General features: G+C 33.5%; 1 protein-coding gene across 1 annotated transcript in view; it reads left to right on the top strand.

Annotated features, from left to right (window-relative positions):
• The window catches only part of LOC107705253 (t-SNARE domain-containing protein 1), a 114,696-nt gene that overhangs the window by 70,174 nt on the left and 34,907 nt on the right, over positions 1 to 9,615 (top strand). The window lies entirely within an intron of this gene.

The raw sequence follows: 9,615 nt of genomic DNA, 5'->3' as shown, positions 1-9,615 counted from the left end.
AAAATTTAAGGGGGTCTGAATACTTTCCGTACCCACTGTATATATATATATATATATATATATATATAAATAAATGATTAGGCTTAAATGGCTGCTAAAAAATCAGCATTGCCATCACAGGAATAAATTACATTTTAAAATATATAAAAATATAAAGCAGATATTTTAAATATTTCACAATATCGCTGTTTGCTATTTTTTTATATTTTTTTTAATTGTATTTAATTTGATGACATGACATGACAATTAACAGGTTCAGTTGAAGTCAACTGAATATGAGGCTTAAAGATGTTTATAAACCAGTTTTCTTTTTCCAATTTCAACAATTTAGTCTTGAACAACATTCAAAAAAAAAAAAAAAGAGTAGCATGGCAGTAAATGGTGATGCAGCCACTGTGGCATTCACACAGGGTTGGTCTCAGACTTTGAGTGAGAGATAAACTGGCATTTTGGAAAGGTAGAACAGCTGTAGGCTCCGTTTGGGTGGCGGGCTTCTGAGGAGACATGCAGCAGGGGTGGACGGATGGATGACTAGAGTAATGACAAGTGCTTCAAGCAAATGATGACTAACACACTTGCAGCACATGCATTTCATATAGAATTTAAAAAGTGCATTGATGTGGCAGTGAAGTAAGCGGTGCACTTGAGAAAGCCATTCAACACTGCAGAGCCTGTATCATACAATAAAATGGCACAAAGTAGTCATGGAGCCAAATAGCATTGCTTAGAACGTCTAAGTTATTTAGTTTGAATGATATCTACATTTATTTGAATTACCACACCAGTGCTCTGCTGTGTGAAGAAATGTTCTGTTCCCCGGCTGTCTCCTGTTAAAGTTACGGTGAAAACTGGTAGATGTTATTTCTGGTAATTATTTGTAATACAGTGGCATTTCTTTCTGCAGGGGGTCTTTTTGCAGTACCGGTAGTACCAACTCAATTTAGTACCTTCTGAAAGGTTTCAGAGGCTCCAGTGCATCTTTGTGTTTCTATTTAAAAAGGCAAAGTTTTGCATTTCCAATGCGTTTTGCAGGCTTGTGCTTTGTACATTGAAACATGAGTCTGTTGAGGGCTTGACACAAACAATGCTCAATTGAAAACTTAAAGCACTTTTTCCCACATGTCCTTTTCAAAGCTATGTTTATTTAGTAGTAAAATATTAAAGCAAAAAAGAAAAAAAAATTTAAGTAAAAATAATGGCTATCACAAAGTTGCTAAAACTTAAAACTAAAATTAAAATGTTTCACATTTACAAAATAGTTAAAATATTTAATAGGAATGTGTTACAACAGTTTTTGCTCTGGTATCAAAAGTGTAAAAGATAGATTTTTAGGGTTTTGTAAGTGTTTTTCACAGACATGTCTCTTCAACTGTCAAGCCGTGTTGATTAAACTTCGCTTATGGCAGTCTATACAGTGTGCAGCATCATAGACTGGTCAATTTTCTTCCTATATGAGATACAGAATGCAGACAAAATTGTACCACCACTGTGAAGAATTGTCTGTCTTACATGGCATGTTGTCTTTTTATATGCTGTGTTGTAGATATGATCGTACCTGTGATGATTTACGATACAGCCATAATCTGATATTCCACTGCTTCACCTCATTTGTGTGTATCACCCACGCATTAGCTCCCCTCACAGGCCAGACTCATAAGCAAAACTCACTTCAGCGACTTTCACCCTTTACAGTTTTTTTTTTTTTTTTGGGAGGCTGGAGGTTTAGAATTTTAGTGTTATTCACTTGGGCCACTGAATGTTTAAAATAAACTATCGAATCTAATCTAATCAGATGAGGAAAAATAGGTGGTGACTTGACAGTGTTTTATGGTTTAATGTCCTGTTATGTTAGGCAACCATTGCAGTAAAGATTGATGAAGAGCAGATTATTTGTAAGCCATTATTGTTTTGCATTTAGAATGCTAGCGTTTGCTATTGCTAGGTAGTACTTGGTTAGGTAGTAGAAACTTATTATACGAGTGAGTGAATAAAAGATTATGTAAAAATTAAGAAACTGTATATAATTTTGAGGACACATAGGCTATACAATCAATGTGTTGCTGTTTAAATGAGGCTTCCTAAAGTATTCAGTAAAATGTTGAATTTAAAAGAACAAATTATATTCTGACATACTTACTGAACTGAACTGAGAGGGACATTTTACTTTATTTGCATGGGACCAGTCTGTACATTATAAATGAATAAACCAAATAAACATACTATGTGTGTGTGTATAAATGTATGTATTTCAATATGGCACAAAGTGATGTTTTGGTGGTGCAGAGTGAAAGTTGCCTTTTGGGAGTGTGTTGCCCCTCAAAACTGTTTTTATCCTTCATTTTCACTACAGGTGCTCTCACTCACTTATTTCTGATGGTCAGATCTCTCAGAGCTGATTGTCTAGCAGTGTGAGCGAACGCTCTTTTCCACAAGCTATTATGAAGCTATCAGCCACCAACTGACTGTTCGAGGTTTCTTTTTTTCTCATTCTATCATACGCAGTTCACGCTATACTTTCTAACCCTCTCTTGGAGTTACACACGCCCAGCTGGCAGCTTCTAAATATGGAGATTTCAGGTTGTTAACCCCAGGGGAGCTTTGATACATGCTGCGTTTAGTTCAGGACTTGAAATCAGAAACACAGAGGGTAGTCATATCACATTATCTTCACCTAGTGTACCACGTCAGCTTCATCCAGGGCACATTTCAGCTCTTATAAATGCATAAAAACACTACATTGTTGCTTGACCATAGCTCCATGTACTGTGATATTTACTGCAGTGAGGTTATCACCTCTATATGAGGAACTCTGATTTCACCTCAAGCTATTTTATTTCAAGTGTTCTTTTTTCAAACATACGGAATGTGGCTCATTCTTATTTCCTTTAAATCCGTAAACTCACTTTAGATCATCACCTTTTATCAATGACGCTGCCAGGATTGCACAGGGTGTACAAAAACTCGGACTGAAGCCAGCATATTCTTTATTAAGAGACATTCATTTTGTTCAGAGCTGCCTCATTGTGTTAGCTTAAGCAATAATAGTGTAGTTTCAATTTAAGGAGTCATTTAGCAGATGTGCTTATCCAAAAAGACTAAAAATACACTTATTATAGGACAATCCCCCTGGAGCAACCTGGGGTTAAGTGCCTTGCCTTTTGATTACCAGCTCTGAACTTTAACCACTGCAGCCTAGTTTTGTATTTTAAAGGTAATGTGTGTCACAATTTTTTGCTAGTACTTTGTCCAAGCAGACCATTTTTGTGTTAATCTCCCAAAAAGTAGAAAAAATTTGATACTTTTTTCCCCTCACAATATATTCAGTGTCACAGGAGTCGTTGCGCCCTGTGTGAGGAAAAACGCTCAGTTTTAGTCCAAAGTCATAAGATTAACAAGCATTTTCGGGGAAAAGAAAATCCTCTCTTGGTCAAAATGAATGAAACACAACACAAGGGTTATGTTTTTCATCAATTTTTTGTTTTATTTTATTTCAGCTTTACTTTAATTACTGAAAATTATTTTTAATAGTTTTAGCTTCAGGTTTAGGCTTTGCAAAGAAAATCAACACTCTTCGCTATCAAAACCTTTATTTGTTTGAGCACACTAGCCTGCCCGACAACAGCGATTCTGGCTCAGCCAATGGTGTGAGTTTAGGGCGGGGCTATCTGTATGTTTGACCTATGACAGATGGATAGTGTTCATGAAACCTGTTTGAAAACAATTGTTTTTGCAATTGTGTTTAGAGATGCGAGTGGAGCAGAAATGGCTCATTTCATCTTTGAAATGATGCTGTTTTATTTTACATGAAAAAGGTTGAATTGGCTGGTCATTTTTGGGACTGCAAAAACAGAAATTTTAGTGCATCTTTCACCAGTAACACCAGAGGGCTCTCTTTTGACTGAAGATGTATAAAATGTCACGTTGAACTTTATTAGATTATTTCACAGTATTTCACATATCTTGTCCATCCATCACCTGTCTGTCCGTTATTTTAAAGTGGACACAGACCACAAATAATTTCTTAATTCACTGGGAAATCTCAGCAGCCCTACAGTATATAGGCAATCACTACAATTCTCCTATCTGTCTTTTCCTCACACAGATCTCTCTCTGAGCTTTCCTCAGTATTTTCTTGTCTTAGATAAGCCGACTGATGGCTTACAGTCACTCTCCCATTCACTTCTGTCAGTCTGTGCTCCTGCAAAACTTCCTGGCATGTTGCATTCATAGAAGTGTCAGTCATCTTCTGTTTGGAAGAGTGTGTTTTTCCATGGCATCTATAGCCTTATCAGTCCACACATTTAATTGTGTGGCTGTTGCGGTTGCTGTCAGCGGCTCTCGCTGAAGTGTGTGCGCGTTTGTGGTGCAACGCAGACCCGTGTGTCAGATGCAGCAGATGTCTGACATTTTGTATCTAATGAAACAAAGGCGGACCCTTTGAGTCCTATCAGACCCGTGTTTGCACGCTCTCTCCCTATATCTTGTTCTCTATCTTTCTCTTTCCAAATAAAAACAGAATGATGTTTGACATGAGCAACTTAATCGTGGTGCTAGGAAAAAGAGCATCGATCTGATCCACATGACCCTTGGACTGTCTTCTGCTGTTCAACATTAAGGCTGAGTTTTGGAAAGGAAAACCAGGCACATATCTTGTTTATAAGAATATGGCATTATTGATGAAATCTAATTTTATATTTTGAACATAGTAAATATAGTACATATTGTGCATAGCAAAAAATAAATACATTTAAAAAATTGTTTTAAAGATTATAATAAAGATATTATAAAAAGTATTACGTTTTGATATATTTGCGGTAGGAAACTTACAAAATAATAATAGGTTTCTATGGAAATATTAAGCAGCACAACTATTTTTTAGATTGATAATAATAAGAAATGTTTCTTGAGCACCAAATCAACATATTAGAATGATTTCTGTACAAATATAGTACATATTGTGCATTGCAAAGAAAAAAAAAAGAAATAATAATAATAAATTATAATAATAAAATGTATTAAGTTTTGATATATTTACAGTAGGAAATTAACAAAATATCTTCATGGAACATGATCTTTATTTAATATCGTAATGATTTTTGGCATAAACGAAAAATCGATAATTTTGACCCATACAATGTATTGTTGGCTATTGCTACAAATATACACGTGCTACTTATGACTGGTTTTGTGGTCCAGGGTCACATCTATACATATATATATATCTATATATATATACATACATACATACATACATACACATATACGTTAATGCAAATTCATTTTAAGGGCACTAATTTTATTAACGCGCAATTAACGTGATCAACACATATATTGTTGCTTCTCTAATTTTACATGCAAGTATAGCCTAAATCACAGCACAACTATTGTCTTTATCTTATGTGTAGCCTATTTGATTTCATCAGATGACAGCTCGATTATAAATCAGGATTTTTGTGCAGATTAACATCTTGGAAGTGAGAGCTGGTTATGTGGTCTTAATGGGTCACGTTTCAGTCACTATTTGATATTAATCCGGTTGTCTGACAACAGAAACAGCTAAATATATCAATGTTTTATCAGTTTTATTGAGAATTTAGCTGCATCAAAATACAGTATGTGGGCACAGAGAGGCAAACAAATGTAATAATAAATAATAAATGTACATTTTGCATGTTCAGAAGAAGTGAGCTGCCCTGTCCTGCAAATAATGTAAACAGGCTTGTGTAAGTAAATTGCTCAGGGCAAAGAAAGAGAAGTAATGGGAACCTGGTATTTCTGTTCTTTTTTCATGTGTCTAATAGACATGAACACGTTCTTTGAAAAACATCTATGACCTTTGAAACATGTCTAGACTTCATGCTCTATGTTGACTATGGTTTTACCAATAATAAACATACATTTGCATAAAGCATCCATATTTGTCCATGCCCTTGTTGATTAGAGTATTAAAAACTTGAAAAGTATTAATTTAAGGTACATTTAGAACAGATAAAATGGTGCGATTAAGCAATCATGCGATTAATCGCGATGGAATATTTTAATCGATTGACAGCCCTAATATATACAGTATATATATATATATATATATATATATATATATCTGTGTGTGTGTTTTCAGGAATTATTACTTCTGTTCAGCAAGGTCACATTAAATTGATAAAAAATGACAGTAAAGGTTTGTAATATTACCAAAAACTTCTGTTTCAAATAAATGCTATTCTTTTGAACCTTCAATTCATCAAATAATCCTAATAAAAGTATCAAAATAATAATTAAGTATTTATTTAATATTAAGCTGCTCAACTGTTTTCAACATTGTGAATAATAATAATAATAATAATAATGATAATAATAATAAAATGTTTCTTGCGCACCAAATCAGCATATTAGAATAATTTCTGAAGGATCTTGTGACAATGAAGACTGGAGTAATGGTTGCTGGAAATCCATCTTTGTTAAAATATATTACAATATAAATCAGTTATTTTAAACTATAATAATATTTCACAATAATACTGTTTTTACTGTTTCTTTTACTGTTCTTTTCTTCGAAAACATTAAAACTACCAACCACACACTTTGGAAAGATAGTGTATATTATAAGTACTTTTGTCTCATTTCTAGGAGAAATATAAATTACTTAGTTAACTTAAAATGACTTCAGATATCTAACAAATATTTTTAGACTTTTATCGATTTTTATGTTGGTGGCCAAACAGTTGATGGTATCCGCCGACTTGGAGGGAAAAAAAAAAAAAAAAACCTACTATGAAAGTCAAAGGCCGTTTTTGGTTACCAACGTTTTTCAAAATATCTTCTTTTATGTTCAACAAAAGAAAGATACTAGTGCATATTTAGAACAACTTGAAGGTGGATAAATGATGACAAAATGTTCATTTTAAGTGAACTTATTCCTTTAAAGAAGAAGAAAGAAAAAAAACTATCTGTCTGCAGTGTGGAAAGAAAAATAAACTTTCTTACTGGCTACTGAAAATGGACATTGTTTCCGCTTAGTTCAGTGAGGGACATAAGCTGCAAAAGTTCTTGTCATAGTTTTGGTACTCTTAAGATTTATCTCCATGATTGATCTGGACTGGAAAGTTACAGCTGTAGAACTTCCAACTGCTTCATTGGTTCATGTTACCCAAAGCATTCAACCGCATCTCGACCCCTCAAAGTGGCCCGTCTGTGAAGCGCCTCCACTGCACACAGTCTCAGTGGATAGCAAGACCGTGGGTTTTCATGAAAGGGTAGCATAAAGAGGAGCGGTGGGTTTTGGGTCATAAGGGAGCTCTGGAGCTCTGTGTGCTTATTATAACCCTTATAAATGATGTAAAGTGGCACACCTCAGCCCCCAGGGCTACCCAGACTCCCCCTGGGCAGAAGGGCACAGAGTGCTCTCAAAATCAATACGTCACTTTCTGACTCTATATACAGTATATAAAGACTCAAACACACTCATGTGCATGTTAACTTACTGAATGAATTCAAGCCATAGGTTTATTTATTGTTTTGCTTATTTGTTTATTGCTTTTGGTAGGTCTCAAATATACATACACTACCGTTTAAAAGTTTTGGGTCAGTAATATTTTCCATGCTTTTATTCAGAAAGGGTGCATTACATTCAGCAAAAGTAATGGTAAAGAAAAATCCCGGCTGTTCTTTTGAGCTTTTTATTCATCAAAGAGTCCATTTAAAAGTGTCATGTTTCTACGAAAATATTAAGCAGCATAACAATTTTTTAGATTGATAATAATATGAAATGTTTCTTGAGCACCAAATTGGCATATTATAATTATTTCTGAAGGATCATGTGACGCTGAAGACTGGAGTAATGATGCTGAAAATTCAGATTTACCTTCACAGGAATAAATTACATTTTAAGATATACTACAATTGAAAAAAAAACTGTTTTAAATTATAATAATATTTCACGATATTTATGTTTTTACTGTATTTTTTGTCAAATAAACACAGCCCTGGTGAGCCTATAAAAGACTTCTTTCGACAACATTAAAGACATCTTACCAACCCTATATATATTCACAATAATATTTCAATATTTCAGCTGTATTTTTGATCAAATGTGTCCTTGATGAGCATAAAAGACTCTTTGAAAAACATTTTTCCAAACCCAAACAATTCAACTGTATATGTTATTTTGTATATAAAATATATATTTATGTGTAGATATTTTTTTTTTACATTTTATAATACTAGTGCATATCTCACCAGACAGATGTCATTATGCTTGATAGATAATACAGCAAATTATTTGTCTAAAAGTTTATTCAAACTGTAAAGTTTGTTTAGGTCATTTAAGTAATTTCTTCATATTTCATCAGACTTTTTTTCCCCAGCCTTCCTTCAGTGTGTTGAATTATGTTTTTCCGGTATGACTTGTGCTTTGATTTATTCTGAATTCAGTGCCTGTTAGCTACAAACCCAATTCTCAAAGGGGATGCAGCTCCATGGAGGAGTATTCACTAAAGCAGCCATTCTAAACATTACAGTAAATTAACTTATGATTGCTCTATCATGCTGTTTTTTCTTCACCATCCTTTAAATTTCTCCCATCCAATCAAGCATAATGACACTCCATATCCTGTCGTTTCTACACACTGAATTTAAATTGTGCAAATGCCTTGGTGGGAAAAATAAATAAGTTGCTCTGTGATGGTACTGATGGCGAGAGAGAGAGAAAATGCAGAAACTCTTTAGTAATGTGTGATTTGCTAGGGGCCATTTTGGCTCCGGCCAAACGGTTTGTGCAAAGAGCCAGGATGGCTGCCAGTTTCCCAAACAATTGCAGACACCTGTGATGAATGGCTCAATGGTTTGAGCTCCACTGACCCAGCTGCACTTGCATAGGGTTGTGTATGGAGACAAAAAGGCCTGTGAGGAGGAGATAGACTCAGGCTTTAGAAAACACCATGTTGCTTCAGGTCTGTGTAGAGGGAATTTTGACATGAAACAGCACCAGAAGAAGAGCTTTGCTTTTAACACGTTTGTTCTCATCTTGTATGTTTTTGATATGTTAAGACTGAGTATATTACGTTGTCACAATAGCATAATTTGAGTAGCCAATAACTATACAAGTATTTCACAATTTGTCATACCATTTTTGATTTTCCATCTATTGAATAAAAACAGCATCTTATAAAACTTATAAAAATATATAATATTAACGATAATGTATTATTTTTATTATAATTCCGAATTTAATTTTGATTTGATTTTTTTTTTATTATTCTTCAATTTACGTTTTAGTTCATTTTAGTTAAATTTCAGTTTTATTTTTATTTTAGTTTTAGTATTTTAGGGCCGTCGATAACTATACCAATATTTCACAATACTTGATAACAAAATGTAATTATATATTGAAGAAAAACTTATTTTAAACTTTAAAATATATACAAATAAAATATGAATTTGAATGATAATATTAATGATAACGTTAAAATATAAATATACATGTAAATTATAAAATATTAATATCTACAAATTTCATGGCTATTATAAATCTGATTTTTTTTAATTATTATTATTTTCAGTTTATTTCCACTCTATCGTCAAGTAAAAAAAAAAAAAGAAAAAAAGATATATATATATATA

This window comes from Sinocyclocheilus rhinocerous, unplaced genomic scaffold (genome assembly GCF_001515625.1).
Source record: "Sinocyclocheilus rhinocerous isolate Xijiao unplaced genomic scaffold, SAMN03320098_v1.1 scaffold222, whole genome shotgun sequence".
NCBI lineage: Eukaryota > Metazoa > Chordata > Actinopteri > Cypriniformes > Cyprinidae > Sinocyclocheilus > Sinocyclocheilus rhinocerous.
Note: the sequence above shows the minus strand (reverse complement) of the source record. Positions and strands in the feature narration are given on the sequence as shown.